This window comes from Elephas maximus, chromosome 3 (assembly GCF_024166365.1).
Source record: "Elephas maximus indicus isolate mEleMax1 chromosome 3, mEleMax1 primary haplotype, whole genome shotgun sequence".
In the NCBI taxonomy this organism is placed as follows: Eukaryota; Metazoa; Chordata; class Mammalia; order Proboscidea; family Elephantidae; genus Elephas; species Elephas maximus.
Window position 1 is genome coordinate 183008297 of NC_064821.1, and position 10973 is coordinate 183019269.

Consider the following 10973-nt stretch of genomic DNA (forward strand, 5'->3'; position numbering starts at 1 on the left):
CAAGGTTGGGGGAGGCAGACACCATGCCACATGAAGATCACCATGATTGCCCAGGAGCAGGAGCTGAGAAGTGGCAGGGACCTTCCCCCAGAGCCATAGAGAGAGAAAGCCTTCCTCTAGAGCCAGCACCCTGAATTCCAACTTCTAGCCTCCTAAACTATAAGAAAATAAATTTCTGTTTGTCAAAGCCACCCACTTGTGGTATTTGTTATAGCAGCACTAGATAAGTAAGACACCATTCCTGGGCTTGGTATCTTTTCTCTCTCTCTCTCAATCTGTCCCCCTCTTTCTCTTGTTATCAGGGGCAGATTATCCAATAGGCAAGGTGTTTTTTGTTGGGTTTTTTTTTTTTAACCAGTTCATCTGCAGTGAAAATTTTTTCACCACATCAAAGATTCTGCTTCTAGGTATGGCTGGCATCTGTCTTTCTCTCAACCCCGCAGCACCTTCCTGCAGAATCAAAGCCCCTTTTCAAATTTACAGTCCTTGACAGTGGTGGATGACCCAGTAAGCAAGGTAAGCACAGGTTTATTTGTGCTTACTTACTAATCTGTAGTGAAAAATTTCACCTGGGATTTGCCATATCTGGTAAGCACTGTGCTTACCTTGCCTCTTGGATAATCATCCCTGCTCACTATAGGGTCGCTATGAGTTGGAATCGACTTGGCGGCACTGGGTTTGGTTTTTTTTTTTTTGGTTTGTATAATAATATATATGAGATGTAGAATACAATATTCCAAAAATACAACCTATGAGATAATGCCTTAAATTTTAGAAAACCAGCTTTATTAAGATTATTCTTCTTTCCCAGATATTAATATGTTATTCTAATGACCAGACTTAATCATTTTAAATCATAAAAGGTCATAAAAAGAAATTTTGACTGTATCTACATAACACAGGTCTTTCAATTGCTTGTTCTGTTCATCTTGCCAACAATTTTTTAATTGTAGTAAAATACGTGTAACATTTGCCAATTCAACATTTTTTTACACGTACAATTCAGTGACTTCAAGCACATTGTACAACCATTACCTGTATCCATTGCCAAATTTTTCATCACCATTAAAAGCCACTCAGTGCTTCCTAAAAAATGATGTAACTCCTTTCTAAAGCGCTAAAATTGACCTAAGATTGAAGTTTGTCCCAAATATATATACTTTGTTCTCAGCCAATAACAAAAATACAGAAATGTACAATTTCTAATTCAAGAGATTATTTTTACACCAGTTTCGTCTAATTTTAGTGCTCTAACAAGATACCTCTAAGTAAAAGAGAAACAATCAGATTGATAGTCTTTGGATAAGTCTTGATAAAACATTTCTTATATATTTTTGTTTAACAAGATACCTCTAAGTAAAAGAGAAACAATCAAATCATAGTCTTTGGATAAGTCTTGATAAAACATTTCTTGTATATTTCCCAGAAACTTGAAAATAAATGATTTGAATGGCTAGGTAATAAACAATTTTGCAAGTCAGGTGGTTTCCGATTCCCTGCTTGTATAAAAGTTTAAAGTGGAACTAACTAAGCTGTTATCTAAATAGATCATTAAAACTTTTTTTGACAATTGATCACTATGTGATCCTTGATACTTAATTTAGAAGGAGTTTAAAGAGTTGAGTAATATTGCTAATAAAATTTCTTCCATTCTCATCTACTTATGAGCAAGTTTGTTTTTTTTTAGCACTTGCAATTATAAATAATAAACAAAAATAGCTAAATCTCAACTCATTCTGACAAGAAAGTGGTATTAACCCACAGTTAAATGAAGTAATTGGAGGCAAAAACCCCACCCAACTCCATATCATTAAGGAATTAATTTCCAGTTAATTTTACCTTTTGTTTAGAATTTATTAAATATTCATATTTACATTATTTCCATATTTTTACACAAATAACACATGACTCGTATGGCTGTTTGCCAACCTCTTCCTCCCCTGTGAGGTATTTTTACATGTGCTGCTATGCCAGCCAACTTCTTTTTTTTTTTTTAAATGTTGCTGTAAAAAAAAAATTACCTTAGGGCTAATGGTAATTTAAAAAATAATTTATTTTTGATGATTTGTTGAGAATATACACAGCAGAACATAAACCAATTCAACAGTTTCTACATGTGCAACTCAGTGACATTGGTTACATTCAAGTTGTACAACCATTCTCACCCTCCTTTTCTGAGTTGTTCCTCCCCAATTAACATAAACTCAGTGTCCCTTAAGCTTCCTGTTTAACCTGTAAAGTTGCTGTTATCAGTTTGAACCCGTACAGATAGATCTTAAAACAGCACAATGCTCAAGGCAGACGTTCTTTACTAGTAAAGCTAAACTATTGTTTGGCTTTAGGAAGACTTCAGAGGGTATTTTTGTTTAATGTTTAAAGATTATCTCAGCACAATATTTTCAGGGATTTATTCAGCCTCAATGGCTACAGAAAGTGTAGATTCTATGAAACTTTAAAATTCTGTTCTACATTTCCCCCCTTTTGATCAGGATTCTTCTAGAATCTTGGATCAAAGTGTTCGGTAATGGTAGCTGGGCACCGTCTAGTTCTGGTCTCATGGCAAAGGAGGCAGTTATTCTTGGAGGCAGCTAGCCACACTGTACCAATGATAATTGGTACACAATTTTTCCTTCCAATTCAAAATCTTTGTACAAATATTTTTAATAGCTTTATTGAGATACAATTTGTGTACCATATAATTCACACATTTAAAATGTACAATTCATTGTACTGTTTAAATCCAATGGCTTTTAGCATATTTACATAATTGCGTAGCCATAATTACAGTCCAATTTTAGAACATTTTTGTCATCCCCAAAATAAACCACATACCCAGTTAGCTGTCATTCTTCATTCCCATCATACGCTCATAGCCCTAGGCAACCACTAATCTACTTTCTGGAAATTTCATTTGAATGGAATCATGTAATGCATGATCTTTTGTGATTGGTTTCTTTCACTTTGCCTATTTTCAAGGTTCATCTATGTTGCAGCATGTATCAGTACTTCATTCCTTTTTATCTGAATAATATTTCATTGCATGAATATACCACATTTAATTATTCTTCAGTTGTTGGAGATTTGGGGTGTTCCCACTTATTGGCTATTATGAATAAGGCTGCTATGAACATTTTTGGACAATGTTTGGCCACCATTTCTTCCTTTCACTTTAGCTACTCTAAGTTCTAGAGGAAGTTTTAGAGTTTCTTCTGACATCCATTTTGGTCTTTTCTTTCTTGCCTGTCTTTTTAATGACCTTTTGCTTTCTTCATGTATGATGTCCTTGATGTCATCCTACAACTCGTCTGGTCTTCAGTCATTAGTGTTCCATGTGTCAAATCTATTCCTAAGATGGTCTCTAAATTCAGGTGGGATACACTTAAGGTCGTACTTTGCTTTTCATGGACTTGTTCTCATTTTTTTCAGCTTCAACTTGAACTTGCATATGAGCAATTGATGGTCTTTTCTGCATTTGGCCCCAGCCTTGTTCTGACTGATGATATTGAGCTTTCCCATCATCTCTTTCCACAGATGTGGTTGATTTGATTCGTGTGTATTCCATCCAGTGAGGTCTACACATATGTCATCGTTTATGTTGTTGAAAAAAAGGTATTTACAATGAAGAAGTTGTTGGTCTTGCAAAATTCTGTCATGAGATCTCCAGCATCATTTCTATCACCAAGGCCATATTTTCCAAATACCAGTCCTTCTTCTTTGTTTCCAACTTTCACATTCCAGTTACCAGTAATTATCAATGCAACTTGATCACGTGTTTGATCAATTTCAGTCTGCAGAAGTTGGTAAAAGTCTTCAGTTTCATCGTCTTTGGCCTTAGTGGTTATTGGGTAAATTCAAATAATGGTCATGTTAACTGGTCTTCCTTGTGCGTGTATGGATATTATCCTATCACTGACAGTGTTGTACTTCAGAATTGATGTTGAAATGTTCTTTTTGATGATGAATGCAATGCTGTTTCTCTTCAATTTGTCATTCCCAGCACGGTAGGCCATACGATTGCCCTATTCAAAGTGGCCAACACCGTCCAATTCAGCTGCCTAATACCTAGGGTATTTCAAGCATTCCATTTCATTTATAACAACCTGTGATATGCAGATGACACAACCTTGCTTGCTGAAAGTGAAGAGAACTTTAAGCACTTACTGATGAAGATCAAAGACTACAGCATTCAGCAGGGATTACACTACAACATAAAGAAAACAAAAATCCTCACAACTGGACCAATAAGCAACATCATGATAAATGGGGAAAAGACTGAAGTTGTCAAGGATTTCATTTTACTTGGACCCACTATTAATGCCCATGGAAGTGCAGTCAAAAAAACAAAGGATGTGTTGCACTGGGCATATCTGCTGCAAAAGACCTCTTTAAAGTGTTAAAAAGCAAAGATGTCACTTTAAGGGCTAAGGTGCACCTGACCCAAGCCATCATATTTTCAATCACCATATATGCATGCAAAAATTGGACAGTGAATAAGGAAGAGTGAAGAAGAATTGACATCTTTGAATTATGGTGTTGGCAAAGAATATTGAATATACCATGGACTTCCAGAAGAACGAACAAATCTGTCTTAGAAGAAGTACAGCCAGAATGCTCCTTAGAAGCAAGGATGGCAAGACTTTGTCTCACTTACTTTGGACACATTATCAGGAGCAGTCGGTTCCTGGACAAGAATCTCATGCTTGGTAAAGTAGAAGGTCAGCAAAAGAGAGGAAGACACTCAAGGAGATCAATGGATACGGTGGTTGCAACTATGGGCTCAAACGTTGCAACGATTGTGTCTATAGCACAGGACTGGACGGAGTTTCATTTTGTTGTACATAGGGTCATTATGAGTCAGAATTGACTTGATGGCACCTAACCACAACAACGCAACGTACCTAGGAATGGAATTGCTGGATTTATATGGTAACTCTACATTTAACATTTTGTTTATGTATTTTTCAAATTATTGACCTTCCTTATTCATTGTCCAATTTTTGCATGCATATGTGGTGATTGAAAATATGATGGCTTGGGTCAGGTACACCTTAGTCCTTAAAGTGACATCTTTGCTTTTTAACACTTTAAAGAGGTCTTTTCCAGCAGATTTGCCCAGAGCAATACATCCTTTGTTTTTTGACTGCTCTTCTGTGGGCATTGATTGTGGGTCCAACTAAAATGAAATCCTTGAAGTTATTGAATCATTATGAATATAGATTCTATTATATTTAAAAAAAGTGTTATGATGGCTTTATTTTAAAATGTCAGCATATCAGCAATTATGCTGTCTGCAACTATTTGAACATATTAAAAGTATTGTTGGTCAATTAAAAAAATTTGTGAAGGATACATAGTTTTTCAAAATTCTTTTAAGGGCTGCTCTGATAAAGTATCACAAATTGAGTGGCTTAAAAAAACAGAAGTTTATTGTTCTGAAGGCTAGAATGAAATCAATTTGTTGGCAGAGTTGGTTCCTTCTGGAGGTCTCTGAGGGAGAGTCTGTCCTGTACCTCTCTCCTAGCCTCTGGTGTTGCTGGAAATCCTTGACATTTTCCACTTGAAGCTGTACCATAACTCCAATCTCTGCTTCTGTTTTCACATGGTGTTCTCCCTGCATGTCTGTGTCCTTGTCTCTTTTCCTCTTATTATGAAAACAGTAGTCATATTGGATTAGGGCCCACCCTAATGACCTCATCTTTACTACATGTCCACAAAGACCCTGTTTCCAAATAAGGTTATATTCACAGGTACCAGGGGTTAGGACTTCAATATTTCATTTTGTGGGACACAAAAAGTTTAGAGACAACTGACCTAGGACAAATAAATATGGAAGACTATATAAATCAATCATGCATATCTTTTAAAGTAGCCTGGCAGTCTATTTTTAACTGTTTTCTTGGCAGACTTCAGCAGACAGCTGTATCAAATGGATGGAGCCTGCCTGAGGGTGTGGAAGAACACTGTGTTGGCCAATTTATTTTTAGTTGTGAAACTCTCTTTTCAAACCCTAATATTTAAAACAATCATATTTGAGATGAGTATTTTTACAGTTTGGGATGGAAATAACACCCATTAATGTTACAGAACATAGACCATAGGAATCTACAGTAGTCTACAAAAATCTACCTATATGAGCAGTAATTCTGGTAAATTTTCCTCAAGGCCCTCCTTTTATTTGTCCAGGATCTTTGTGCACTTATTATCAGCCCCTTGGAACAAGTGAGAGTGACCGTGAGATTGACTCAGGCCAGCTTGATGCTATCCTGGTGAAAAGTCTGCAGTGCAGATACCCTATCCTCATTTTGGACAGTCTCCCTTGCATAACTGGGGTGAACTTCCCTACTTCAGGGCTGCCAAGGGGTTCAGAGGACCAGCAGTAGCTGCTTTCTGAGGGTGGACAATCTCACTAATCTAGTGTCCATTCAAACTGATTATAGCCCCAGAAGCATCATTCTTTTCCTTTTTTCCTCCAACCACTTTTCTAGGCTTTGAATTTATCAGATCTATTCAGGACAGTCCCCCCCCCCCACCACCATGTCTGTCAGTTTGTCATATTTTGGGGGCTTGCATGTTGCTATGATGCTGGAAGCTATGCCACCAGTATTCAAATACCGGCAGGGTCACCCACGGAGGACAGGTTTCAACTGAGCTTCCAGACTAAGAAAGACTAGGAAGAAGGACATGGCAGTCTACTTATGAAAAAAAATTAGCCAGTGAAAACATTATAACAGAGTAGAACTGCCCCATAGAGTTTCCAAGGAGCGCCTGGTGGATTCGAACTGCCAACCCTTTGGTTTGCAGCTGTAGCAGTTAATCACTACGCCACCAGAGTTTCCAACATTATGATAGCAGTGGAATATTGTCTGATATAATGTCAGAAGATGAGCCCCTCAGGTTGGAAGACATGAAAAATATAACTGGGGAGGAGCTGTCTCCTCAAAGTAGAGTTGACCTTAATGATGTGGATGGAGTCAAGCTTTCGGAACCTTCATTCGCTGATTTGGCACAACTCTCAAAATGGGAAGAAACAGCTGCAAGTATCCACTGATACTAGGAACATGGAATGAACAAAGAATGAATCTAGGAAAATTGGAAGTCATCAAAAATGAAGTAGAACTGCATAAACATTGATATCCTAGGCATTAGTGAGCTGAAATGTACTGGCTTTGGCCATTTTGTGTCTAGACAATCATATGGCCTACTATGCCAGGAATGACAAATTGAAGAGGAATGGCATTATGTTCATCATCAAAAAGAATATTTCAAGATCTGTCCTGAAGTTCACGCTGTCAGAGACAGAGTAGTATCCATACCCCACAAGGAAGACCAGTTAATGTAACTATTATTCAAATTTACCCGCCAACCACTAAAGCCAAAGATGAAGAAATTGAAGATTTTTACCACCTTCTGCAGACTGAAATTGCTCAAATATGCACTCAAGATGCATTGATAATTACTGGTGATTGGAATGCGAAAGTTGGAAACAAAGAAGAAGCATCAGTAGTTGGAGAATATGGCCTTGGTGATAGACATGATGCTGGAAATCACATGATAGAATTTTGCAAGACCAATGACTTCTTCATTGCAAATACCATTTTTCAACAACATCAACAATGACTACACATCTGGACCTCACTGGATGGAGCACACACGAATCAATCAACTACATCTGTGGAAAAAGATAATGGGAAAGTTCAATATCATCATTCAGAACAAGACCAGGGGCCAACTGTGGAATAGACCATCAATTGCTCATAGCAAGTTCAAGTTGAAGCTAAAGAAAATTAGAACAAGTCCATGAGAGCCAAAGTATGACCTTGAGTATATTCCACCTGAATTTAGAGACCATCTCAAGAACTGATTTGATGCATTGAACACTAATGACCTAAGACCAGACGAGCTGTGGAATGACATCAAGGACATCATACTTGAAGAAAGCAGGAAGTCATTAAAAAGACAGGAAAGAAAAAAAGGACCAAAGTCAATGTCAGAAGAGGCTCTGAAAGTTACCCTTGAATGGAGACTAGCTAAAGTAAAAAGATGAAATGATGAAGTAAAAGTGCTGAACAGAAAATTTCGAAGAGTGGCTCAAGAAGACTAAAGTATTATAATGAAACGTGCAGACTTGGAGTTAGAAAACCAAAAGGGAAGAACACACTCGGCATTTCTCAAGCTGAAAGAACTAAAAAAAAATTCAAACCTCAAGTTGTAATATTGAACGATTCTACGGGGAAAATACTAAGTAGTGCAGGAAGCATGAAAAGAAGGTGAAAGGAATACACAGAGTCATTGTACCAAAAAGGATTGGTCAAATTCATCCATTTCAGAAGGTAGCGTATGACCAAGAACCATTAGTGCTTAAGGAAGAGGTCCAAGCTCCACTGAAGGCACTAGCGAAAAATAAGACTCCAGAAACTGATGGAATACCAATTGAGATGTTTCAACAAATGGATACAATGCCGGAAATGCCCAGTCGTCCATGCCAAGAAATTTGGAAGACAGCTACCTGGCCAACTTACTGGAAGTGATCTATATTTGTACCCATTCTAAAGAAATGTGATCCAATAGGATGAGGAAATTATTGAGCAATATCATTAATATCACACACAGGTAAAATTTTGCTGAAGATCATTCAAAAGTGGCTGCCGCAGTACATCAACAGGGAGCTGCCAGAAATTCAAGCTGGATTCAGAAGAGGACATGAAACAAGGAATATCATTGCTGATGTCAGATGGATCATGGCTGAAAGCAGAGAATACCAGAAAGATATTTATTGGCTATGCAAAGGCATTCGACTGTGTGGATCGTAACAAGTTATGGATATATTTCAAGGAATGGGAATTCCAGAACACTTAATTGTGCTCCTGAGGAACCTGTACTTGTATCCATGAGCTGCTCTTCGAACAGAACAAGGGGATATTGCATAGTTTAAAGTCAGGAAAGGTGTATGTCAGGGTTGTATCCTTTCATCATACTCAATCTGTATGCTCAGCAAATAACCTGAGAAAGTGGACTATATGAAGAAGAACCGGGCATCAGGATTGGCGGATGACACAACCTTGCTTGTTGAAAGTGAAGAGGACTTGAAACATTTACTTATGAAGATCAAAGACTACAGCATTCAGTATAGATTACACCTCAACATAAAGAAAAGAAGAATTCTCACAACTGGACCAATAAGCAGCATCATGATAAATGGGGAAAAGACTGAAGTTATCAAAGATTTCATTTTACTTGGATCCACAATCAATGCCCATGGAAGCAGCGGTCAAGAAATCAAAGAATGCATCACATTGGGCAAATCTGCTGCAAAAGACCCCTTTAAAGTGTTAAAAAGCAAAAATGTCACTTTAAGGACTAAGGTGCACCTGACCCAAGCCATCATATTTCCAATCGCCGCATATGCATGCAAAAATTGGACAGTGAATAAGGAAGACTGAAGAAGAATTGACACCTTTGAATTACGGTATTGGCAAAGAATATTGAATATACTGTGGACCGCCAGAAGAAGGAATAAATCTCTCTTGGAAGAACAGCCAGAATGCTCATGAGAAGCCAGGACGATGAGACTTCATCTCATATACCTTGGACATGTTATCAGGATGGGCCAGTCCCTGGAGAAGGGCATCATGCTTGGTTAGAGTAGAGGGTCTGCAAAAAAGATGAAAACCATCAACGGGATGGATTGACACAGTGGCTGCAACAACGGGCTCATGCATAACAATGATTGTGAGGATGGCGCAGGACCAGGCAGTGTTTGGTTCTTTTGTACAAAGGGTCGCTATGAGTCGGAACCGACTCGATGGCACCTAACAACAACAACATCCAGGAGAGTGGGGTCGATTCAGATTTTGGTGTCTGCTACTTCATGGACATCCTGTTGCAGTAAGCCTGGGTCTGTAAATATTAAACCTCAGTGACTAACTCTTTGAAATAACACATAGTTACTCCACCTGTGCGCATGTTTTCCTCAGGTGAGCTGGATTAGGGTGGACTCTATCATGCACAGCCTCGTGGGCTCAAACATCAATATTTCCCCTCCTTTGTCTCAGTATTGGGCTCTGTGCCGGGCATTGGTTTCCTCCTTATCCTTGTATGATAACTTTATTACAGAAAACTCTCTGACTTTCCCTGACTAGTCTAAATCCAGGCTCTCTAACTTCAAATCACAAAGTAAAGGGGATAGGGTACTAATCTTTTCCCTCACAGAAAGTCTTAAGTTTCCATAAGCACAATTTTCTTCCCCACAGATCTACTAAGAGGAGAGTCTGACTTTGCTAAGCTAATAATGAGTTCTCACATACTTTTTCTCTGGAACTAAGAGCATGTTGGCCTTATAGGTACATAGCTAAAATAGGCTATTCAATTGACTTTGCAGAGCAAAGGTCATCCTTTCCAAGATTATCTCCTATTCCCTGTTGTTCTGGAAGCACCAAAACCAAATCCACTTGCTGTCAAGTCAATTCTCATAGAGACCCTACAGAACAGAGTAGAAATGCCCCATAGTGTTTCCAAAGAGCAGCTGGTAGATTCAAACTACTAATCATTTGGTTAAGTAGCTCATAACTATTATGCCACCAGGGCTCCATCTGCAAGCACAGGGCAGTCAAAATGATAATGCTGATAATAATAAAACTAAGCTATGGCAGAGCACCCTTTTATCCAGATTCAACTAGAACTGCTCTCAAGTGAGAATGAAAGGCCGGAAGTTCCACCTGTGTATTTGGCCTCTCCCTCTAACTCATCATCCCCTTGATCATATCTGACTTCTGGAAAATTTATTTGAAAAGTTTGTGAAGTCAGTTTTAAGCATTTAATGTATTTCTGTAAAGAAATACATGGTATCACATCCTACAAACTTATCCTTCAATGATACCAGCAGCTTTCCTGTCACCATTTTGCTCCTGGAGACCTCTCTCCTGGAACTCTTTTTCCTCTCTCCACTCAGGACTAAGCACCTTCTAAGCCTGCTT